We start from the raw sequence: 26,801 nt of genomic DNA, 5'->3' as shown, positions 1-26,801 counted from the left end.
CAACCCATAATTCTATCTGTCCTGTGGCCCCACACACACATATATATGCTCAAAATATACTGTAAAGACAGGGAAAGACTTCCAAATTAAGTTACTGAGGGGGCTTGGGGTTGGGTTTTTTTCTTTTTTTTTAATTTTCAAACTGACAATACACCCAACTTCCATTGCTGAGTTAGTACTACTGAACCGGTAACAACATTTTACTTTAAGAACAACTTTGTTGCTGATGGTTGACAAGGAGATAGATTTAAATTCAGGATGCAGATGTCAACTAAAGTGAGAACAAATGAATTGGAAGAGGTCTGAGCCAAAACCAGATAAACTGAGGCTCAGCAGCAGCCACTACGACAGTTTAAGAGTGCAAGAAAGCGCTCGATAATGTCATAAGGAAGGATCACACAGTATTGTTTTAGGCTAAGTGAAAATTGCTTTCCGCTTCTTCTCAAGCTTACACTTCATTATGCAATTCTTCAGCTAGGCAGATAAACAAGGATACTTTTATTTGACCACAGATAAAGTGTGTTTGCACCACAACGTTTGGTTCAACTGCAAGTTTTGGGGGGTAAGAACTAAATTTACTTTTGTTTAGAGCCTGAGAGATGGAGGCTGTGGTCCTAACTGCATTCTGCTGTAATACAGATACCAAAATACTGTCTCCTGTTCAATCACAATTGAGTGACAGCTGCCTACCTACTAAAACCTCCTGGGCTACATCCTAAATGTTGTTCACTGCCTGAAGGTCACAACAGAACACACTACCCATTGACATTTACTGATCTGAACTTGAATGAGCAGTTCCAGAGACACTGGAAGAAGGATGCATAAAAACCAACCAACTACAATACGAACCAGCTGGATGAAGGAGAAACACCTACGTTGAAGGAGAAATCTGTATTTTCCTACCAACTTCCTCACACAGAGCACTAGATAGATTTACTCTGGCTAAGATGCCAACTCAGTGTCTTTATTAGCACTCATTGAGCTTATTTACACTTAATTTGTAGAAAGAATCCCTTACAGACATATTCAGCCCAGAGTACAGTGGAAGCAGCTTCGGTGGAGACTGTTGAGATACAAATATGATGGAGGGGTGAGGGCAGGAATGTCCCAATATAATGATGCTCTGACTCATTCATCAGATAAACTTCCTGACATCCCACAGGGAAGAAATTCTGGCTGTGTTCACTTTGGCCGAGACTCCAATTAAAGAATTAACGAATTAACAACAGGAACCCGAAATGCATCTGGGTAGGGCTCTTTAGAAGGAAACAACGACAAAACACTTTGCTTAATTAAATTTGCTGCCTTTTCACATCCATGGAATCAGATCCAAGAAACTGGAGGTCACCTGCAGGAACAGCTCTACCAGGAGATCTGAATTTCATCTCATAATCTTTTGCCATGCCACATAAAATCCATATAAATTACACAGACCTATCAAAAAGGCTGACAGACAGACAGACCAGTGACACAAATGGGTCTTCATCTTTGTTTGGTAGATTAATTAAAAAATAACTTCAGTTTTTCTTCCTAACTATGAGGTGCTTCATCCATCAAACATAGGAATATGGAAATAGGAGACACGATACTTTCAGTGCTTACCACCCTTTTCAGACATCCAGACTGCAGTAAAAAACAGTTTTGCTTTTAGTAGTCAAAGAGCAGTTAAAGAAAATGACCTGGGGAAAACAGGTCTTGGAGAAGTCTGTAAGCTACTGAGAAAATTAGCCTCTTTTCCTTTGACTACAGAGAAGAGATCATGGACTTTAAACTCCAAGATAACAAATAAAGTTAAATACCACTTCCTGAGTCTGGATCTTGTTCTTGGCACTACACAAAGAATAATATCCACAGATCTTCACAACAATAGGGCGCTTTTTTTTTTTTTTTTTTTTTTTTTTTTTTTTTTTTTTTTTTGTGGTGGTGGTTCTGTTGTGTTGTTTTTTTTAAAAAAAAGCTGTTTTTTCCATGATACACACATTTCCCACAGCTCACAGTGAGGTATCTGATCAGGCTTTAGACGCTTATCTTACAGTCCCTGACTCTTGTTCCTGAGTTCATCTCTCTGGGAATAGTTTTACAGAAAGCACCGAAAAGAGAACAACATTGCAAAGAAACTTGTGTGAAAAGCAATTTTGCTTTAAGTGTTTTAAATCTAAATGGCTTTTCATTCTAATTCCCCAACAAATCATTTTAGTTCATGTTTAATGAAAAAAACAAACCCACCAAACTGTGCAAGGTAGATTACTGTAGATGAATTGCTACTGTCAAAGAAGCATTTGAGCTCTCAACAGGGAAGCGTGATGCCTGCCAAACAAATAAACATAATATTTAGGACACTTGAAGCACGCTATCAAATGGACAGATTGTTACACTGCACAGATCACCTCACCCAGCAGACACACACAGAGGTTACTCTGTTCTCAAGCGGCACCATCCTTTACCAAAACACTTTGTCTGAGCATTGAATGTCCTGTTTGTGAGGATTTTGGACTAATTCGAGATCCCAACCCACAGGCAACCTGATGCCTGTTAAGCAGAGAACCAGACTAGTTAGACCACAGCACGACCTGTTGTCGCATACAGAAGAGAAGGACCACCTTGAAGGACACATTCACTTGATGATTTAGGCATTAAAGAAGTACATCCATATTTCTAATTGTTTGGGGTTGTTTACTCTTCGTCCACCTGTACTTGCTCCAGATACAGCACAATCTTAACTTCTGCCCATGTTTATTTCTAAGCCTTTAACACTTGGTTCCTCTCCTGCTTCCACTTGTCTCTAGACAGGAATGAAAGCTGGAATGAGTTATGCATTGTTTGCATTATCATAGCTCCTAAAAACATTGTGCAAATACATAACATGTACTGTCTCAAAGACTTACAGCCTAGGATATTGTCATTATATTTGATCCTTCCCCACCTAGCACGCTTAATAATCTAGCACCACTTAACCCCTAACAGTCACAATTAAAACCCAATAACCACAGAGCTTCCACACCAGGCCATTTCAAAGACGACATAAACTAGAATAAGCTAGAAAACTTTCCAAAGCAGAATTACAATAAATATTCAGGCTTCCATTTCTAGTGCGAGGATGGATCTGAGGCTTTTCTCATACAAAATATTTTCCTAGGTAATAAGAGTCTCTGCATTAATGGCAATTAAATATTAATTAACTAACTGCACTTGGTATGCAAGCCAGCACAAACCAAAACTGCGTATTGTAGCAAAAAAGGAGGCAGATGCATTGAAGAACCTGCAGTGGAAAACTTTAAAGGGTATATTAATGGACTTCCATTTAACAGCTTACTACAGAGTTTCAGCATTTCCAAATGATAGAGTGTGCCATTATAACTAAGAATACAGTCATATTTTCCCCAGCTGTATTTACAGCCTCTTGCAAAGCACTGCGAAAAACCAGGTGCTTTGTCCTCTCCATATGGTACATTCTCAGAAGAGCGTTGACTTTTTCTACTCAGGGTATTCCAAGAGCCACAAAGTATTTGGGAAACCAACTGTTACTGAGAATCTCATGCCTTTCAGCACCTGTGAAATTCCCAGTCACAGAAACAAAGGAATTTGTCCTGACTTTTCAAACTTAGTTTTTTGTGACAGAACAGCAGTTGAGAATTTGGGCCTTAAATCTGATGTCATGGTTTGCTTCTTTCAGCATCACTGTGCCTAACCAACTACTGTTTGTTGTTATTTTTCTAACAATTATCCTCCTTTGTCCCAACACAAGAACGCGGTGGGAATGTCATCCACACAGAAACCAGAGCTGGAACACTCTGACTTAGAAGTATGAACCTCTGCTGCTTCAGGTTAAAAGCCTTTGTCCATCAGCTCAGAGGAAGCAGCAAATACACAAAGCTCTACATTGTGGTCCAGTTCTGGGGTACACAGAGCCCCCTGGTATTACTGCGAGCTACTCTGGCATGACACTCTTGTGTGTTAGTAAAGGTTTCACCAGCTTCTCTACCTTTACCCCTTTTGATGATAACAGTGTTCTTAAGTATCCAGTAAATTCCAGGTGTATTTGACAATGAAATAATTTCCAAGGGTTACAGAGGAAAACCAAATATTTGACATTTTAAAGTAAATAAAGAAAAATACCTCTCAACGGTGTTTCTCAGGAGTAGTTTTGCATTCATCTTTGAAGAAGCCTTAAAGCAGAGTGAAAAAGCATGGCCACAGTGTGATGCTAGAACATGTAAGACCTAGACAGACCCCTCAAAATTTTCCTCTTGGAATTCACCGCTCGCCTTAAACAACCTTCTTGAATGGTCACACACAAACGTGACATAGATCAGTCTCTCAAACTTGTCCAGCAGCCTTGAGACAAACAGCATTCCTCAGACTCCCCACTACATGCACCCAACTTTGGTGCTGTGACTACTGTGCCAGTTTAGTTCAAGACTGCAGTAAGCACTTCAAATTACCTAAAACTCAAGAAAAGCCTGATTCCCTACACCATCAATGGATGAGAGTAAACATAATGTCTACATTGCACACCTATCACTGGCATTTGAATACAGCCCAAAGTGACATCCCAGGTAGGTCATAAGATTCTCAACCCACATAATCTCTATGAGTTTCAACTCTGATACAAGTGGGCACAACACCAAAGTCAAGGACAGATGAGCTGGATCACCTTAGGGTTTAGCAGAATTTAGCCACACGCTTGAAAAGAAGCTTCTCTCTTGTGCAAGAACCTTCTCTAATTGACTGTTTAGAACTTAGCAACAATTCTCTGAGACATACAAAATCAATAATGGTCATATTAGCTCCAAATATCTACAAATCAGCCTGCTGCACAACGGAATTTTGAAGACCTACTCAGGATTTATGGGGACCAGTCCTACAACTTCTGAAATTTTGGAATGTTTTCACATTTCTCTCCTAGGAAAAAGGTCAAGATAAGTACTAAGTTTAAAGGATAAGTTTAAAACATTTTCCAGGAATTTCTTTGGAAACAGAAATTCCTAAAGGACTGGAAACCAAACATCCCTGAAAGACAAACTTACTTTTGCAAAGACTCAAGGATGAATGAAAGCAATCCAAGGAATGGCAATATTCTGAGGAGACACGGAGGTTCAATCCAATGAGACATCTACCATGGATTTCTCTGACGGTCACTAATGTCTCTTGCAAATCTATTCTTATCAATAGAAGAAGCATGAAATGGCTCTGGACTGTAGCCCAGCTGATGCTGGAAGTGGCAGAGGCTAAATATGCCCCACGTCCACCCCAGCCCAGCCCTACAACATGGGCTCATTCAAGCTGGTGACTCATAGTGCTTCAGAAAACAAAGATCAATAACAAATCCAGAGCCTTTCACTTCTTCTTCAGTAATTCCAGTACTACTAATTTCAAAATATCTATCAAAAACTACTGTGTTCTGACTATCATTTTGTGGCCTTCAGCGAGGCTTTCAGGCTAGTTCCTCATATCCAGCAGGCCGCTACACAAAGGTATTTAGGCACCTAGAGATACATGAAGCCTCCTAATCAGATCTACACTGTGAATTAGGAGTCTAATTTACTTAGGTAATTCTGAAATCCCATTTAGAGTCTAATGGCTCTTAAGCAAGTAAATACCTTTGAAAATCTGACTCCAGGTCACTTAAAGTATAAAGATTATAACAATTGATGACAGCAGTTGGTAGTCTCAATGCAAAGGCTGCATGCCTTGTCAGAGGTGCAATTTGTCCTTCCATTCCAGAGATAAATTCCCTGGAAGAGGAATGAAGGACTTTCTAGAATATATATGGAGAAAACGGGACAGCCACATCAGAATGACTGGTTGCTGCTTATAGCAGGAGAAGATACTGGTTCTGGACTTTCAAAGGAGTATTCAATGGCATAAAAGACTACCATTTCTAATTATATCTAGTATTATATATATACACACCATATATATAACATTTCCTCCAAGTTAAAAGATCACATCATTATCAATCATTACCAGGGAGTATTCTGAACAAGCACCAAATGGTGTCTCAAACATAAAAAGACTCAAAGTTATTTCTTCAGCGTGGCATAAGGCCAAATTAAAAATACAGTCAAACACATCTATTTTCCTTACCACCCTCTGGGGATCCACCCCTGCGAGCAAATACCCAGCTGCCATTCCCAGAGCAGCACAGTTCTATACCATATCCTTACATCGGGCTTCTGCAGAAGTGCCACCACGTAGTCCTAAGGATAAAAGCTTAAACAAAGCCTTTTGATTCCCCTGCTGAACCAGCGGATCTTCTCCACCCACCCATCACTGTGTCCTACCCAGAGAAATGACTGAGTTGCTGAAGATGTGAAAGCTGGAACCAGCGCCTGCAATGGTTTAAAAATGGCTTGGTTCTGTTAAAGGGAATGTTGATTAACACCAACAGGGGGATGGCATTTTTTTTAACAGAGCCTCTTCTAGGCACAGAAGGGCTTCATTCCTCAGTAGCTAAACTGAGAACACAGTGATTTTGAGATGTGGTTTCAAATAATGCGTTTAGAAAAAAAACACAGCCCCAGCCTGCACCTGAAAATTCCTGTCTTTTCCCTGAAACAATGCAGAGCGGAATCGCAGAACAGCGCAGCTCCCTCATTAAACCAGCCAATGCACATAAACACAAATGAAATTATGGCTCACTAAAAAATATTTTCTAGCTACTCACTAAAATAGCTTCGGGAGACCAGGTCCATACATGGAATAAAATGACTTTCACTGCAGTCCTAAGCCAAACTCTCCTCTGGAATGACATTTTAGGTAATATAAACAGTTTAAAGGCAAACGTAGCGCAGAGCAGCCTCATTTTATACAGTCAGTGCAACAAAACTGAGATTTATTCTGTGTTGAATTAAGCTCTTTATATTGTTTCTACTTAAAAAGGAAAAGCACTGAATGCAACAATTCCTACAAATTTATCTTTTGTTACAAACGCTCTCATCATCTATTTTCAATTTCACCAAACAATAGCAGGCAGAATAGTGGGCAGAATTTTGGCCCTACTCATTTGCAAACATGGCTAGCTTTGCCCTTTCTGCTGTTCAAGCAACACAACCGGAGGCAGAAGTCCTCCCACCACTTCTCCAAGAACCTCTGTAACAAGTCACACAAAGCTCTTGGAGCAGAGGACTTGGATGCCAACGGATGCTTTTCAAAATACCTGCTCGCATCCTCCAGCTTGAGATCAGAAATGCAGATAAAAGCCCTTTCAAGAACTCTGTAATGTTCAGAGCCGCGTGGGATGAGCCATTAACTCTCACGACTTCCTGGTGCACTATGCACAGAAATTCCCATTTTCCCTGGGAGCAGAGGGGAGAAACAAGAGGGAAAAAGGCTGATCAGCAGCACACGGCGTGATGACCAACTGTAAATAACCCTTTCGTCTTTCAGTTCTACTTCACAAGCTTTTCTGAATGTCTGAAAACAAAGTCTAACGAAACCACTAGAAGAACTGTGTGGATTTACACGGAAACAGAAGGACCAAAATTAACTGATGGAAAGTGTTGTAAAGCCACGTGAAACACAGCCCTCGGTAGTGCCCGTTTCTTGCACCCAACTCCCTTCTCAGGGACCCAGACACATCGCTCTCCTCGTGGCCTCCTGGCACAGCATCTCGTAGCTGAAGACTCCAGAGCACACCCCAAACATTTATCAGAGCGTGTTTCGACTCATGTGTGGGGGTGGATTTGGTGGGATAAATAACATTCCTCCCCATTTCACTGGTGAATTAATGAAGGTGTGAGGCCGTGGGCGGACATCAAGAGGAATATGGGTTGGCGAAGGGTGCCAGGCAGCCCCAGCAAGCTGGGGAGATGCTACTCAGGCAGAAGAACGGCGTGCCAATGCCATGCCTCACAGTGACACACCATCACTGCCCTCATCGCCCGCTGCCACAGCACTTCTTGGTCATGGAACACGAGGAATGAAGGATAGGAAAGTGTAGGGACATCTCATGCCAAAGGCTGGTACTTGCATGGATGTTAAGTGGTCAGTAGGATCTGTTCATCAATAACCTGCCTCTCAGATGCATCAGAATAACAGCTAGGAGACTGAAATGTCTTTCTGGAAAAGAAATCAGAACAAGAGTGGCAAACAGAAAAATGAGCAGATGGTTCGATGCTAAAACAGGATAGACAGGCATCTAGGAAAAATGGAATGCCTAAGTTTAGCCAGGACAATAGCAAAAAATCAGCAAGAAATAGTTGCTAAATATTACTTTTCAGCATTCAGATAAATTTTCAGGATAGCGGCAAACACACCCAACATTCCGGCCAGCAAAGAATTACAGAAGCAGGGAATTTTGATTTTAAGCCTGCGGATGAGAAACCACAACTGTAATAAATAGTTTAGAGAACAATTTCACGTCGCACATTTGGAGACAGAAATTGCCATCGCAGCCTGGGTCTGGCACAGATTTTATCATTATCAGAGAACTTCAATGGGTGATTTTTGCACCTCACAACAGCCACTCACAGCACGACTTGCTGTTAGGATTTGCATTGTAGCTCGTTAAGAGTTACAAGAGTTATAACAATGAGCTCTGAATTAAGATTTTTGTGGCATGAGTGATTTTGGGCTTCCAATTTCAGAATTTATCTGTTTTAGAAAATACCTTGAAACCAGGGCTACAGCTACATATTCAGAAATGAGGAGAGCTGCCTCTCTCAACTGTAGAATTTTCTTTCAATCATAAGGCTTTGCTTTGTTTTTCAGATAACCTCATAAATGATACATTTTGAATCTTTATTATATTTCACTTTTTCTTCTTTGGTCCAGAGCTTTTAGAAGTCACATTTTGATGCTTTCCTCTGAAAATTTCTTCTGTTGCCTTCTAGAGACATAATAATCCTGCACTAGGACACCTCAGTACTGTCAGGAAAACAATTCTTCATTTTCCCTTTCCGAAGCAGGTTAAGAGGGAGGTTTGAAAGGAGAAAAAGACTGTATTTAATCATCTGAAGTACGTAATAAATCATTTTAAATGCCTGAAAAAACATCAATAACTAATAAACTAATTTAAATCTGACCATCTGAGCCTCAGCCATCCAATTTTTATCTCAGTTTTTACATACCACATATATACACGACCTTAAAGGATGCTCAGATAAGGGATTCTGGTTCAGCCCTCACTAATGAAAGAAGAGGAAGACAAAAAGGAATTCTGAGAGCACCCACGTTGCTGAGATACCGTTGGGGGGGGGAGATCAGCTGTAGAGATACCCACATATGAGAGTCACAGAAATTTCATAGATGCTTCCCCCAATGATTCAACTGTCTCTGTCGCCGAGCTCTGTACAGCTTCCCATCGTGCTGCTCAGGGGGGGAAATAAAAACGCCAGCGTCTAATGTTCCAGACAGGAACCATGACAACATAGAAACAAAATGCTGAATTTAAATTCTAGTGCAGACTGATTAGAGTGAAAGACAAGTTAGAGTGAAATGATGTCAGGCTCAGCAAACCGAGCGTAAGGGTCTTTATGATCACGTCAGCATTTTTTGCCCCAGTTGCAGGCGTCAGTAGCTATATTGGATTATGTCACCTGAGAATTTAAATACAATCATACATTTCTAATGAAAAAATGGCACATGTGAGTAACACAGCTCCGCATTACCTTAATTACATATTGCAATTACAATTACAGCAGCACTGCTACCGGGATGAAATTATTGTGACTAAGCCTCTCCATACTCCACACTAGGCCTTTCACAGGGGCCTCACACAGACCCACCTCAACTCGCACTAGAAAATCAGTGAAAAAACCACAGAATGTGAACTCTGTCCAGGCAGCAGGACGGGGCTTTCACTGCACTGAGCTGGCTCAGAAAAAGAAAGAACAAAATTTAATTTCTATGCAGAATATTGAGATTCCTTGAAGCAGGAGCTAAAAATAAGTGAAGGCGTTTTCCCTCAGAGCAAACGGACAGTCACTGTGCTCTGCGGAAAATACACGCTGGTGATCATCCCAAACTCACAATGATGATGTCCCTTAAGGACAAGAAGGACCAACTGACCTAAACCTATGCTCCTTGACAAGATGGAGCTGGAATTCCTGCCTCTCTTGGAGAACCTAGAATGACTGTGTGGCATAAGCAATGACAGACTTTCTATTTACCAGCCTTGACAGCATCCCAGCAGCCTGGTACACACCACGGGGCTTGCTTCAGAACACTGCTTTCCTTTTCAAATGTCTTCCTTTCCTCTCAGCAATAGAGATTTCACAGATAGGCATGCTGGTATGATGAATTTCACACAGAGAAGACATCACTGTCCTTTCACATTAACTTTCCAAGGTTGTCTTACTCAATTTAGTGTCGATGCCCATCAGAACCACAGACCTGAAAGGTTGCGCTGGAGTAATCAAACGCAGCACTGCACTCAAATCCAGATCAAAACTCTACTTCTAATCTTGCCTGGACCTTAAGCCTGAATTTATAGTAAATCAGCTCAGAAAAAAGTATCACCACCTCACCCATTTCCTAAAAGAATCACAGAATGATATGGGGTCGGAAGGGACCTCTGAAGATCATCTAGACCTGCCAGAGCAGGTTGCACAGGAACATATCCAGGTGGGTTTGGAATGTCTCCAGAGAAGGAGACCCCACCACCTCTCTGGGCAGCCTCTTCCAGGGCTCTGCCACCCTCAAAGGAAAGAAGTTCCTCCTCATGTTTAGAGGGAACTTCTTATATTCAAGTTTGTGCCCATTTCCTCTTGTCTTGTCACTGGGCACCACTGAAAAAAGACTGGTCCCATCCTCCTGACACCCAGCCTGTAAGCATTTATAAGCATTGATCAGATCCCCCCTCAGACTTCTTCTCTCCAGACTAAAAAGACCCAAGTCCCTCAGCCTTTCCTTGTAAAAGAGACGTTCTACTCCCCCATCTTTGTAGCTCTTTGCTGTTGTCCCTCAGCCTTTCCTTGTAAAAGAGATGTAATACTCCCCCATCTTTGTAGCCCTCTGCTGTCCCCTCTCCAGCAGTTCCCTGTCCTTCTTGAACTGAGGAGCCCAGAACTGGACCCAGTGCTCCAGATGAGGCCTCACCAGGGCAAAGCAAAGGGGCAACAACAACACAGGGAAGAACTGAGGCTGTAAAGTCTCAAGATTCTTCCCCCTCTCCAGCAGTTCCCTGTCCTTCTTGAACTGGGGAGCCCAGAACTGGACACAGATGGGGCCTCACCATGGCAGAGCAGAGGGGCAACAACAACATGGGGAAGAGCTGATGCTGTAAAGTCTCAAGATTCTCCTCTTGCATTTTGTGTTCTCCTCAGTGTCTTCTCATGGTTGCTCGCTCTCTCTCATAGAGAAGCACCAAGACACACATTCCCCGTGGTATTTATAAACCAACAGCTCATGCTAAAAAGAAGCATCTTACTCCACTAAGGCTGTGCACCCTTCCCAGCTCTGGAAACAACACTTGAGTTGCCCGTGGCTTCACCAATGACACTGCACTCGTGTCATTTGCAGTTCCTCAGCGAGGACAGCAAGCACATGTCGTTGCTCCAACATCACAAACCCCCAGGCAGGGGATAATGCTCTCCAATAGCTACTCCAAAGGCAGCAGAAGACTTAAAAACCTTTAAAACAGTTAAGATTTATCCTGCAGAGTACTCAGTATATAGACATACAAATCAAACACAAAACCACCCCATCACACGGCACTAGTAGAAGACTCCATAAACCCAAATGTTTAAAACAGTTAAGATTTATCCTGCAGAGTACTCAGTATATAGACATACAAATCAAACACAAAACCACCCCGTCACACAGCACTCCATAAACCCAAACAACATCTAATGGGAAATGCTTTCACATACATAAATTAGTTTAAGAAAAAAATATCTGTATTTTTATATCTCTCAAGCTTCTAAGGGAAAAAAAAAAAAAATCAATTAAATTGGCTAGCTATGTTCAGGCAATTGAAAAACATTTCCCAGAAGACATACGTACATAGTATTAACAAGATACGTAGAGTTAAGTAAGAGAGAAGCTTGTTTCTGTCTGGAACCAAAGGACAGGGTGTGACTTTATGACTTATGTTGTTTCCTAGGAAGGGAGAACAACCCTGGTCAGCATTGCTGGACGGATTCTGCCCAGCAGCATTCCTGGTCCTTCCTCCCACCTCGGCCCCATGCATCTCCCTCGCCCCCAGTCACACACTCACAGAAATATGTGACTTTTATAAAGCAAGACACAGTGGCACAATTAAGAGCTGATAAAATGAAAAACAAAACACTCCTGCGCAAAGAAATGGAATGATTCCCTGGAGCCAGAGCAATTACTAATCGTCAACAGCAGCAAAAAAGGGTGTTTTCTGACCTCCTCCGTATTCAGTGGCACAGAAATTGTGATGCTCTCTCTGTTGCTGGTGAGGAAGAAAAACTTACAACTCAAGACATTTTTCACTTACAGCAAACAGTGGCAGCTTGGATAATTTCATAACAAAAGGCTTGTTCAAGGTATTTTGTCAGTATTTACTACCATAAATAATATCTTGCTTAACAGTCTAATTTGTGCAACATTGACTTCCATGGTAAAATACATAAAAGATGAGCTTTCCAGTTCTGTGACCCCTTTTTTTAATTCCTAAAGGCCTGAAAACTGTTTAAAATAAGGAAGAGCGGTGTTTGGGACTTTTCAGCCACTTGTTCTTCTCACTTAAAACATCACTTGTCTTATTCTGTGGTTTCCTTAGATATCTTAGCTGTAGATGTGCACCCTCCTCAGCTACAGAAACAACATGTGAGATGTAGGCTGAAGGATGGCTCCTTCAGCCACCTATCTGAGCAAGCTGTTAGAGACTGGAAAACAGCAAATTTTCCTCCCAAATATTTATTCAGGTGTTCAAAAGCTTGGGGGGAAGGGGTTGTTTGTTTGCTTTAAACTTTTAAGCTATCTAAATATAAATACCTCTTTTCCTGGACAGTTAGTCAGCGTTCATTTTCATAATATCCTTGAGATAATTCTACCAGATCATCAATTATGCATACACTCGGTAAGAAATTCAAAAAGAAAAAGAAAAAAAAAAGGAAACAAGATATGCTTTTCTTGTATTGAAGAAACAGTAGAAAACAGACGGACCCTTTGGGCCTTTTTCATATAGAACAAGGAAAAAAAACCAACAAACCACAATAGATCACAAGTGTACTTTTTTAGCTTTTATAGATTACTTAATGATAGCTTGCAAAATTCCCCAGAAGGACATTAAATATTCCATTCATTGAGTTCATCCACTACATACAGGGGGGTTTAGAGACATTAAAAACCCTCTGCTTGAGGACAACCATCTAGCAGGCTCTGCAATCATAGCGGAAAAATAATTTTTAGATTCAAAACGACATTTTCTTATGAAATATTAAAGGAGCACAGAGGGAAATTACCATAAGATTTGCATAACAAACTAAATTTATTTGGACTAAAACCATATTAAAATTCCAGAATGTTTTTTTTAGGTTAAGGAATGCAGTAGCTGTGTAAGAGTCCAGCTGACAGGAGTACGTGTGCTGAATCTCTTGTTCCTTTGGATAACTCTATTTGTTTTTTGTTTCCTTCTGCTCCTTTGCTTTTGTGGCTCCAGCTTTCCTAATTTGGGCATCCAGAAGTGAACCAAGGACAAGTTGCGGAGATTCCTTCTATAGAAAACAGAGTTGGGATAACTCAGCGTTCGGAGTAACCAGAGATGGCTACAGAGAAATAAGAAGAAATCCATACGTTTTATTGTTCTGCTGGTCCTTGTCCATGGCCTTAAGCTTGTCCTCCTATGCTGGTTGGGACCGTGTGGAGTACAAGAGTCTCCCAGTCCACACCTGGGGCGCCCAGGCACAAGCGCCCAACTCCCAGCAGGGTGACAACCCACCTTATTTTATAGCCCCAGTGACCTTTGTGTACAGCCCTTCTCAACATAAGCCACATCTGTGACACCTGCTACGCCAGCAGCCACCACAACAACAAAATAGGCAATTCTTTCACATTCACATCCCTGCTTGATTCTGGGCTGACCTTTAAAAAAACACCACCAGACGCAAACTGATAGACCCAAATACCCTTTAGGTCACAGGCTGTCCTTAATAAGGGGAATAAAAATGGAGTAAACTTACATGGGTACTTTAGAAGGGCTTGAGTGTGTAATTCACACCCAAGGACGTGAACGCTGTGACACACTGAGTGAACTGGGCATCACCCAGCCTGAAATTCAGGATGTGGTGGCTCTTCTGTAGGAGCCGTTAGGGACCTTGGAAAGATCTATGGGACTTGTTAACTCCATGTGACATGTAAGGCGAGTGTCAGGGGTATAAAATGGCTTGGGGAAAGGGACAGCCTTATTTTAGTTCTTTTAATATCCAGTGAATTTAATTATGTGTGATTGCTGAATTATTAGTGATGGAATAGCTGCTCCTCTATCACACTGTGTATCTGCCTCAGAGTCCTCCTGTGCTACCGTTGCTCTGGGAGCATAAACTAGAAGAGTCTTCTACCCTTGACCATGCCAGGAGACTTTTTGCACGTGTCCTTTGTTTTTGTACAATGAAAGGCGACATTTTTCTCACTCGGACTCAGATCTGGCCTCGGGTTAGGCTCAAATACTTCAGCTATGCTTTGGGGTTCAGGTCTCAGCATCGGGCACCAGTGCTGTGCCCAGCTGGTGTTACAGGGCAGCTCCTGGAGTCAGTGGGTATCACAGCACGTAGCACACATCCAGAAAGGCTTAATGGAAACAGAAGCCCTCGGTGGGAAATTACAGCTTTTACAGGAACATATGGTCCACAGCCACTCAGTAGCTATAAAAGTGTTTATCTCAACATTTCATAGAGGGGAAAGCAAAACAGAATTGAAAGATAACATCCACCGCTTCTGAAAAATCTCGTGACTAGCAGGCTTGCACTAAACACTGACCAAACAGAAGAAAATGTAGAAAGCTCCAACATTTCGAGTGGAAGCTTATGGCAGTGAAGGTGGTTCAGTTGACTCAGCAATGATGATTTTTTTTTTTTCCCCACACAGATAGTGTCTCACATCTATTGTACTTTCCACTGACAATGACTCAAAGTCACTCCCATAAACCACACGCGGTGAAAGTTCCCGTACTCGCTGCAGGGAACACAGACACTTCTGGGACAGGTTACAACAGATGCCTGGAACTGTGCCTCTACGGCGTACCCAAAACGAGGGGATATCACCAGAGTTATCTCTGTACATCTGCAAATTGCCAGGCAGAGATGGTCACGTTTTCTCCTAGGAGCCCACTAACTTGCCAGGGACGGTGTCACAATCGGTACGCACGCAGCGGGACTGCCTTACACCGAGCCATCCACATCACTTCATGCATCATTTACGTTTTCATGTAAATTCAAATATAAGATGAGGACAGAACACACTCCTCTCCTGCCCCAAAAATCACCTTGAGCACTAGGCAGAAAGAAACCGAGGTTCTTACCACACACAGTAGAAGGCAACCCTGACCGGCTGCCAAAAATGCCCCGGCCACATCACAGACAGGAGAGGAGAAGCATGAAAGAACGTTGTGTAATTTCCCCGTCGCTTTGCTGTGTATCGGTAACAGGGCTGGAAATAGAAACCTCCCCAATTAGACACCACATCAAGAGCCATGACAGGTGCTGCACAGAGCCCCGCTCCAAAGCACGTGTAAAGGAGAACATGGGAATAACGTCCCAGGGAGGCGAGGATGGGCACTGAGACAGGCTGAGCTGAGCTCACTGGTGAACCCTCTCCCCTGCACCTACCCTGGATGCAACCACCAGGAGATGAATTTTGATCGTTCCATCTGCAGCTACGTGATGACAAGAGGAGGTAACCTAAGAGTGACTCGCTTCTCATAGAGCCTTAACAACGAAAGGCAGGGATCCCAAGCGGTCCTTAGTCAAGCAAAACGGGCTTCATTTCAGCAGGAGCCTCCCCAAACAGAAAAGGAATTGCATCCTCAGACTTGGCCTTGGTTTAACTAAGCCATTAGAAACAGAATTAATTCATTCAGTCTGAATTAATACAAGGCTGGACCATGATGTGGCAAGACGCCAGGTAAAGCGGACTTTTCACGGGATGAAGCTTTGTCTGAGAAGCTAACTGTCAACCAGAGGCTAGTTTGGCATCAAGGAGTCACCTAAGATAAGGAGGTCGGTGACACCCAGCAGCTCAAGCAGCAAGGATTTCTTGTCACTCATTGCTCCGAGGGGAATGGAGCCTCTGGGGCATCCTCGTACTCGGGACTCACAAAGGGCTTCTGTTGCCAGGTGACTGAATGCTCATCTTAGAGGTGCCAGAGAAGCAGCATGGCATTTTTGAAGGTCATGAGTCTATATAAAATTACTACAGGGTTGTTTTTTAATTCAACAACCAGATTTCACTTGAAAAAACGCCACTAAAATGACTTACCTGAGTATATAACCTGGATGGAATCTGGTTGCTGAGCAGCGAGAAACTATCCACTAACAGTGATTTTGCTTTAGTTCACGTAGCAGGGAACGTACTAGAGCACACAGGTCTTAATTAAAGCCTGTCAGCAGCCTAAAATTCCTACTAATTGTGATGAAGACTTTCCCCATCTTCATCACAAAGGTGGGAGACCTGGTGGCCTAGTAACTGCTACAGTACTGCAAAATACTAGTAGAGGGATAAAACCAATGATAGGCAGGCATGAAATCATTTATCATAAAATTTTAGTCTTCCTGTAAAAGAAAAGAAACTATTTATGTAGAAACATCCATCATATCTCTTGGCCAAGGGCTTATAAGCTTTTATAAGAGAACAAGGGCATATCATGAATTAGTCACAGGATTTCACAGAGCTGAACTACAAGCTTTTATGAATACCAGACTCTGTAAATTAGATTATATTTAAAAAAAAACAACACACAACACAGTACTTCACCTAAGAAGGCAGCAGGACAATGTTTGACACAAAAAAAAAGGAGGAGAAATGTCACATTTAATAAAAAAAGAAAGTCCACCCAGTTCCAATGACAATCAAAAAGAAAATTCAAATGTTCATTGTAAACACATGAAAATTGGGGAAATTTCCAACAGTTCTGTTTTGGAAGGGAGAGGTGGAGATGCTCACATTGTCTTCTCTTAATGGACCATGAGCTGGTAATATCCCTCTCCAGAGCTCCTGTATCAACTCTCTTTGAGGAACCTGTATAAGCCCTGGATCACCAGGAGCCACTGAACCCTCACAACTGGACCTTCCCTGGAGATTGGCCTCTGGAAGTGTCCAACATCATCTGTTCACAGCAGGGAATCTCTGGAGTGGTGGGAAGAAACACAGGGCAAACAGCATGCCGTTCAGCAGGAGTTTTTGGCATCTGCTGCGAGTCACACCATCCACGGTACAGCAGCAAGGGGTCTAAAGCATCACTGAAAAGTAACGAGGAACTACAATGCCATTGCAGTATTTCCACGTTCTCTCTCACTCTCTATTAATTCCAGGCCAACTTATTTAAATTTAAAAACCAAAAGGGAGAAATTACTTAACATCCTGTCCTGACCGCTCAGCCCAAAACCTTTCTGGATGAATCTAGTCCTCTGAAGCCAAGGAGATTGTTTCCATCGACTCCAATAAGTTTGGATCAGAGCTCGGGTCCTTTGTGCTGGCAAGGGCTGGAACACAGCAAACAGTTATAGCCTGATGAAGCATGAGTCACAAAATAATCACAGCTCATGCTCTGTCCAAGCTCTAATGAGTGCTGTATCAGCAGCAGAACATGTGTTTGGGTCGACACAACGAGCACATGCCTGACACCAGGGTGTTCAGTGAGCGCCAATACGCTCATCTGGGTGCGCTCATCCCTTGTTTGTTCTGGGGAAAAACAAAGGAAGACAGCAAGAAAGAACAGAAGTGAAGGCTGCGAGATGGCAAAGGGTTGTTGTCCTCTCTCTACTGAGGCCTCACAACACAGCAGGTGCTTCTCCAGAGGCCATCTCCCAACCTTCTGAATGCACACAATACTATGCTCTCCTCTCCAAAGGAGGAGACGGAGGAGATGAGGGGAGATGTTGAAGTGTTTCTACTCCTGCCAGCAATCTGATTGCAAAACAAGAGATGTGGGTTCTTTTTAAACAAAATTCCACCCAGAGAGAAACGGCCATACAAAATATGTAGATTGAGGAAAAAGACTTAAGGGCAGGGGTGCCAGGAGTTAAAGCCAGCTGCAGGCAGGAGGAACACCTCTGCCTCGCTCATTTCCTCCACCCAACAGAGTGATTTTATGTGGAACATCTGACTGCTGAGTCCATCCCACTTTCCACCCTTCAGAGCTAAATAACAGGATTCCCTTCTGCCCCTCCACGGCTTCTAATCCAACAATCTCCAGCTAATCTACTTGCTTGATAAACCCTTTCTCTTAGAGTTCTTACTGGTTGGTTTTAGCACCCAGACACAGACTAGCCTTTTTATAGAAGTTTTCAACCATCATGTAAAGATACACGCATCACATTTCTCAGCTGATTAGAAATAAAACATGAGTGACACGATTTAAGTCTAATAATCATTCATTCAGTATCATAATTTCAACCATCATGTAAAGATACATGCATCACATTTCTCAGCTGATTAGAAATAAAACATGAGTGACACGATTTAAGTCTAATAATCACTCATTCAGTATCATAAGCACAAAGATTGATGGCCAGGCATTTGCCTTATTTGTTATTTAACAGGGCGCAGTGACCTGGGAACTGTAACAGGAACCAGTCTTTGGGGCCTTTGTTTCATTTTTCTAAGCATAAATAATTTTTAAGAAAACAAGCCCAGCCTTGTGATGAAAATATTGATACTGGTTTTAGAACAGTGTTCCACAGACCCTCTAGCAGATATGTATCACATATAAATGATATATATTAATATCAATATATATCATCAATAAATTACATATATTTTAAGAACACTTTCATTAAAAACTTACTGCTAATAAGTATACCCAGGCTTGAAGGTCTGTCCTGTCATAAAAACTTACTGCTAATAAGTATACCCAGGCCTGTCCTGTCACGAGTGTCAGTCTTACCACCAGGAAGAGTAACCATCTCTCTGTGAAGATGTTTTTAGTTTATTTTCTTAAGTACTTTCAGGCTTTTTCCTATGCTCTACCTCCTGATTGAATTAACAGTGTATTATTTATTAAAGTCTTCACAGGGAAGTCTCACAAAACTATGTGGAGAAAAAGACTCTGTGGGTTTTCTGCTGATGGCTTTGTCTCATACCCATCTGAGGCTGGAGAGGACTCACTACCACACGTACAAACTGTCCAATGATACCAGGTCACAGACCAAAGCCAAGCTCCAAAGCCAAGGAGGAAAAGGTGGAAGCCCACCAAGCCTCATCTCATTCCTCAAACAAGGGGCCCCATTGCCTCTCTATCCTCCTCCTGGCCTTCCCACTCTTCCAACTCACTCAGCCCAACAGTCAATGCCATCTCTGATGTATTTGCACAAAGCCTACTCTTACGAGGACTTTGATCTTAGTTGGCACCAGTGCTGTTTGAATTCAAGCAATAAAATAGAACCTGCTGCAAAAAAAGGTCAAGAACACCTAACAAATACAATAATGTTTGCATTACAGCACTGGCATATGTGTAACTAAGCACCACTTTTAGCAGAAGCACACAACAATTTGTACTGATCTTTGAGATACCTAGATGTTAGACCAGCAAGCAAAGACTGCACGTGCATTTTGTTGATGTGCTCAAGGCGCTAAATTCATATCCAAGTATCTTCAGTGTCTGAGCAAATGTGGTTTCCAGGTTTGGGGTCTGATTCTATGATTTTTTTCTTACATTTGTACAATGGCTATAAAGATTTCCAACTCACAGAGATGGTGCCCAATAATATGGCCAGGTAGGACACAAAGTAGGAATTCTTCATGAATGTGTGCCTACCCTAGTCATTACTACTCCTGCTTGGCACGTCTCACCTTCTAGCAAACTTCTAGCAGTAATCTTTCTGCCATACACATTTGCATTTATTCTACATTCCTACAACTTGCATAAGGGGAGCACAAATCTGCTGGATGTATAAATGTACAATATATCTAAAAAAAATTAAAAATTCTTTGGTTACTTACCCAAGAAAACAGATTCAGAGAGCTACTGTAGAGAAACCAAGAAGAAACCAAAGCAAAGATACAGTGAGGAAACAAATATTTACACAATCTTTGTTCTTTTTTAATCTTTTCTAGGAAGCTATGTAAGTTCTTAGCATATATTGTGAATAGTTTTTCTTCTGCTGTTGTAAACATTTAGAAGAAGAAAAGTATTGGTAAGATAAAAAGATAAAAAATAAAAAGGTGTAAAATATTTAGTGAGTTCTTTTAATAATTAATCAACCTAAGAGCTTTCAGTCTAGTGTACTGGCAGCACAGCCAGACCTTTCAAGAGAAGAAACAAAACCAAATATGTAGTCACCTATTAAAATGTGTTATCAGAGTGCTATTTCTGGCCCTTCAAATGTCACACTGCCACAGGAGAAACTGCAATACCTAGTCATTTTTTCTTGAAGCTGTAACTCTGGGGCACATGTTGCTTTTAACCATCACCCAACATCTTTGTGTATGGGATCTATTCTTTCCCAGTTCTGCAGACTTGTGCCCAACAGGTTTCTGAGAAGATTTCTTCTCAAAACACCTTACAAGGTGGTACAAGGTGCTAAGCAGTGATTCATGGCCATTTTCTTTGCAACCCAAGATTTGACTGGTGACTCTAAACGATATACAGAATACCACATGCAGTATCTCTCTCACTACATGATGGAGGGGACTCCATTGTACTTAATACAAAGATCTTCTCTAAAGCTTCTGGACACAGGGGTTGCATCTTCATAGTTGTCCAGAGCAGTGAATCAGGTTGCCCAGAGAAGCTGTGGCTGCCCCATCCCTGGAGGGGTTCAAGGCCAGGCTGGATGGGGCTTGGAGCAACCTGGTCTGGTGGGAGGTGTCCCTGCCCAGGGCAGGGGGGTTGGAACTTGATGATCTTTAAGGTCCCTTCCAACCCAAACCATTCTATGATTCTACAAATCCACTGGCACTCAGTGACCCTACTGGTATTCCCAAGCATTTGTGGAGCTCAGTACTGCACGACTGGCTTCTCTCTTAACACGTTATATTTTGTGACTGGCTTATCCTGAACTCACAAGAATGGCTTTCCATGGGGATGAGAGGTACTACAAGCGCAAATAAATCCCACTCAAGTTTTCAAAAAAATAACCATTTGTAAGAGCAACACTTTATTCCATAAAATTCCACAAAGTTCTCCAATAAAAAGGGACTTAGAATTACCGTGGCTACAAAGACATCTCTTATTTGAACAACCGCTCACAAATGGATTTTCAGAGCTTCAGAGAGCTCAGAGAGAGCACACTGCAAAATAGAAAATGGAGAGTAGGAAACAGACCTGGTACAATCTAGTAATATCCCTTGCTTAAATAACACCAACGATGAATACATACATGTAAATTCACCTAGACTGCGACAGTTTTACAAATATATATATATCTGCCTACCATAAATGCTGTATAAACTCCCAGATTAATATCTCAATATTTTTGGCATAATGACAGCTGTGATTCCACATTATGTCAAATAAGAGTCTGGCCCAACGCGAGTCTCATTGCTTTTTCTTAGCTGTTTTAAACTGTAGGCTGGAGCTAAGCGAGGGCTAACACTATATGTTATTACTGCTATCGACACAGCCAGGCAAAATTCCAAGTTCCTAAATCTGGCCTTTCTCTCTGAGGGTCTCACATGACAAACTGGCCCTGCTGGGCTCGGAAGAACCGTGCCCATGATTATAAAAGGAATTTGACTGTGAGAGCCATTAAGCTTGGCCTTCCTGCAAGGGCACCACTGGTATCTCCCGTAACGGCAACGCTGCAGGCGCTGGAAAGTGGGCTGAAACTCCCCAAACTCATAATAATAACTGAACAACTGCTGCTTTTGACCTTTACATGCCAGGATCAATAGAGACATAGAAACAAAGAAAAATGGACTCATATTCTGGTATCAGCTGCCCCTTCCACACAGTCATCTTCATCCTAATTGTGTTCATTTTGCTCGAGGAAAAATACAACTTAAGTGAATGAGCGTTGCAGTGTTTATTCAAAACCAGAATAGCCTTCTGGTCTTGGGGCGTATTTCATTCATATTATGTAAATAATTGATTCTTTGAAAGACCAGAATAGCTATAAATCAAACCTGTAGGCAAACTACATTTTCATGCACGCTGCAATTTCCTGTTTTCCCATTTTGATGAAGGCATTGAACATCCCCAGCCCTTAGAGTAGTGAATAATCTTCTCTTGGTTCTCAGGGCAGAGGAAGTGGAATTATTTCAGAAGTCTTCCTAACAAAGAATAATTTTAGCAACAGTTTGCTTTCTAAGATAAGGCCACTCACTTCAAAGTTTTTATTGTTTATGAAGAGGGCAAACATCAATAAACTGTTACAAGATTGGCTATGGATATAAAAGATAATTTCTTGTAGAAATTGCTTCACCTCTCCACATCTCATTTCCTTCAGCTGTAAAGCAATGGCAGAGTTGTCTGCCTATGCTGGCATCTGTAGATAAGAAACAGATTTAGTGCTACACTATAATTCTGCTGCTAGAGCGACTTCACACGGGATATGGAATGAACTTGCCTAAAAATCAATCCAGATCATATCCTCTTACTGTCAATGGGTAGGAAACCCAAATGCCCAGTTTTACACTGTACACGTTAGACAGGTGTAAAAGTAAAGGAAGAAAGAGAATAAAAAAGCCTGACTGACATACAGGTATTCACACACCCAAATTCAGATATGAAGTGTCTGATCTGAGAAGCACACTGCAAACCAGTTTTTCTACCTAATTATTCTCATCTATTTGTTTTTCTAAACACATTCCAACGAACAGCATCTATGATGCAGGGATTCAAAGTTACTTAATCATGCTTCATGACATCTTAGACCATGAGAAGGCATATATGAAGGTATTATTCCTGCTGGTATTTAAATAGCATTTCTCTCTGGGATGGCACGTAGCGTCTGTTTTAGCAACACTCAGCAACCACACACAACAAGGAGAATGAGGCACAACTCTATCCAGTTAGCAGAGTTATTACAGAGTGGCCGACCACCACTATCCAAGCTGCAGTTTGGCACAGATCAATTTTCATGCAAAAAGAACCGGGGAGTGCAAAAGAACCCAGGCACACACGGCATCAGTACCACACCTTCTTTGAAGGACACCTCCAGTAGCACATTTGCCTTCACTACCACGCTCAGATAAGCACTGTCTTAGCTGAGCATGAAGATACACCATCATCATCATCACTTCCCAAAGCCTCCCCTCTAACTGATCCAAATACCGAGTCAGTCACAAACCTGCTTACTTTGTGGCATGGGGAAGGGTCACAGTACAGCCTGCACAGGAACAGAGGCTGGAATCACACTGAATCTGAAGGTCAGGTTCATAAATTCCTCTTCAGATTTACAGACTAAGTGCAAATCACCCACGGAAAAAGTGAAGGGAAGCATCTGGGTACCCAGCATTGTTGAAAACCCAGGCTTTTGTCAGGCTCCTGTTAACACTCCCACTTCAGAAATCTCGAGCAGCAAGTAAAAGCCCCGGCATATTCTTTGACACAGTAAGAGCAAAGAATAAAACAACCTACCCATGACTGAGAACCTCAAAGGCCTGAATTAAAAACAATTTTCAAAGAGCACTGCACGTTATCCGTGCTGCCAGCGCACTTCTCAATGCTGAATAAACCCAAAGCAAAAATGTCACACACATACACACACACAAAAAAAAAGCTTCTCTGCTGAAAACTTCTTGTCCACTTTTAAAGGCCCAAGCAGTTTCCATAATCCTATAGGTAGCCTCTGCTCTGATATAAGTTACGCGAAGCAATGAAAGTGCTGACCCTGTCTTAACACTTGCACCACAAACAACACACACTGTACAACCTAATTCCCTAATGCTCATTTCACATATATAGCTCCACAGAAGTTAATGGGATTATGGAAGGGATTGAAGACTTCGGGATCAGGCCAAAAGAACCTCTCTGGCTTATTGCAAAGGACTCAGCAAAGAGAGAGACATGATGATTGTTCATCCATCTTAGGAGATATACACGATAGCCTTCCCTCAGAACAAAAACATCACAGCACTGCGTTGGTACAACCATCTGCCCGGCTGTAGAAGAGACCAAAGAAGCATTTAGTGACGTTAAGGACCAGAACACTGAAAAAAAGCTTCAGTTGTTATCAGAGGAACAGATAATTAACCACTGTAGCTCTCTGCTGCAGGATACCACTGAGACAAAGCATTCTCTAGTACTTTCATCAATTAATTAGCACATTGTATACAGTAGCACACCAGAATAAATAAATTCTGTGACCAACATCTGCTGCCAAGTCTTAATCCTGACCCGAGTGAGTGTCTGAGCACACATGCACGTGCCCAAGTACCCATGCACAGGGCACATTCTTAAAAACAGGACATGTAATTTGCACGAAGGTTTAACATTCCTGTTTCTTCCCCAGATTCTACCTTTGCAAAACCAGTAAACTCGTAATTCAACATTTGCAGAGTGCTTCGGAGTTTCTCTGAGCTCTCCTCTCTCACCCTCCTACTCCCCCCCCAAATATTTTCCCTCCCCTACAAACAGAAAACACAAGAAGAGACCTGTTTTATCACATGACCTTCCTTTGGAGGAATCCCTACATCTGTACTCTCAGAATCACTGATGTATTGAAGAAAAAGCAGGCTACAAAGAGTATTTACATGAAGCACACAATTCTTGCCTTCCTGACTGTTAGGTTAGTCTTCTGGGCACGTGAAATTTATTCTTTCTTTCTTCTTGTAGACAGCTTAGGCATAAGCTTGTGTGTACGTGTCTTTATGTTTACAAAAAAATCTGATATATTTCAAAGAAGGCATACTTGCTGTGTTTTGACTGCCTAAATGTTGCTACTTGTTTATGGTAGTATCAATCAATATTGGCTTATAGAACAGGATTATCTTTAAAAGTAACTACACATTTTTAAAAATAAAAAAAAAATATACTTACTGAACAAGAAAAGAGAAGTGTAAAAGAAATGGGAGTCATTACAGACGCTAATGTGAGACATACATATTTTCTGTATGTATATAGGTGCAGCAGAACCAATGTGGTCCATCCTTTACAGATATTAACTCCCCCAGTAACCTTGAGCAAGCTGAACCTCCCCTTGCCTTCCCTTGCCTTCTAGGTACTGAAGCTGCCTGGGACAGATGCTGTTTCTTTTTATGAGACGGCAGCAACTAATGCAAGAGATAACAATCTTTCAGTAGCATAATCCATAAAAATGAAATACTAATGTACCAAATACTGCCCCAGAACAGCACCAGTAACAGGCAGAATAAAGCAGCAGCAACTACACGTAAAAACTGATCTTTGCGTAGAAGAATGAAGAGAACATTCTGCCTGGAACAAATCCCACTAACAATTATCTGGACTCCATTCTGGTGCCCTCGATTAGGGGGGCTCTGATGAATACTCATACGTGGAGGTGTAGCAACCACAGCACCGACACCAGCACAGGGCACTTACTGGTTAAAAATCAAACGTGGGTAACAGCAGGAGCACAGGCAGTTTTGCTGAAATGAGATCTGCACAGCAGGGCAGGCATGGCTTTTCTTCATTACCCTAATAGCCTAATAAATAAATAAGCGATAGTTGTGTCCATGGTAATCACGCTGGTGTTTTTTTTTTTTTTTTCTTCCTTTCCAGCCACCTTAGGAGAGAGGCAGCCATACCAGGGCTGCAGAATCTGAGAGGTAAATAAAAAACCGAGACCTAAATGAAGCCCCCCTCTGTGATGGGATTCAATTAAACTACTGTGAATTCTCAGACATGTAAACCATCTACCATTCACCAAGCACTGAAGCTGTTACCAGGTATTTTTTACTCCTGAATTTCTTATGACCAGATTGCAAAAGGTATTTACACCTCGGCATAGAATCACGCCAAATAGAAGTCCTCAGAACCGACAGAGTGATGGAGAAGAACCGGTAGCCTCTTCACTTAAAGACACAACGGTTTCATGCCCTGCCATCCCCAGCTTCAATTTTATCCAAACTATGGCAAGTGTGGGCTTCCTAAAAGTACAGTCTTCTCAGCACGTCACACGCTGGGCAGCATCCATGCGCTGCTGACTTGGTAATTGCATTATCTGCAGCTGCTGATGAATGAACAACCGTAACGCACACATCCTGGGTTCAGCTCTCCCGGGACAAGGAGGACAGACTCCCCCAGCCCAGATTCACCCAGTTCACCCAGTCCGAAGGGGCACAGAAAACGCCTGGGCGCATCCCCTCTTGATGTTAAAAGCAACCTTCCGTTCTGCTCCCCCTTCCCACCGATGGAAAAAATAACATTTCTGTTTACGAGCACCAGAAACTCGCTCCCAAATCTACCCCCCTGCACCCTGCAATGCATTTTCCCTGCCAATAACGAGGCTCGGATATAAAGGCTTGCAAAAATCTCGGCGTGAACACCCACCAGATATTAAGAGGGAAAAGGGAGAGAGGAGCGAGGCGCTAATATCCCCCGGCATAATGGCCCTTTAAAGAACACCTAGTCCTTCTGGGTATAAATAATCCCAAGAATAAAATGGAGCCAAGGCGAGTCTCATTGCGGGGAAGGAGGGAGGGGACTGACCAGCTGCCCCGTTCTGCCAAAACCCCCCCAAAAGTTAAAACGCGGAGAGGAGCTTACCTTGGAGAGGCAGAAGCCACCCAGCCTCCGTGCCTCCCTCCTTGCCCGCCCGGACGGGACGCCG

General features: G+C 42.2%; 1 long non-coding RNA gene across 1 annotated transcript in view; it reads right to left on the bottom strand.

Moving 5' to 3' along the window:
• The window catches only part of LOC106896343, a 121,404-nt gene extending 94,603 nt beyond the window's left edge, over window positions 1–26,801 (bottom strand). Inside the window, exon 1 of the long non-coding RNA XR_001413612.1 lies at window positions 26,738–26,801. This is a non-coding gene — a long non-coding RNA (uncharacterized LOC106896343). The remainder of the gene's footprint in view (window positions 1–26,737) is intronic.

The sequence above is a fragment of the Calidris pugnax genome, unplaced genomic scaffold (genome assembly GCF_001431845.1).
Source record: "Calidris pugnax isolate Ruff unplaced genomic scaffold, ASM143184v1 scaffold196, whole genome shotgun sequence".
In the NCBI taxonomy this organism is placed as follows: Eukaryota; Metazoa; Chordata; class Aves; order Charadriiformes; family Scolopacidae; genus Calidris; species Calidris pugnax.
Note: the sequence above shows the minus strand (reverse complement) of the source record. Positions and strands in the feature narration are given on the sequence as shown.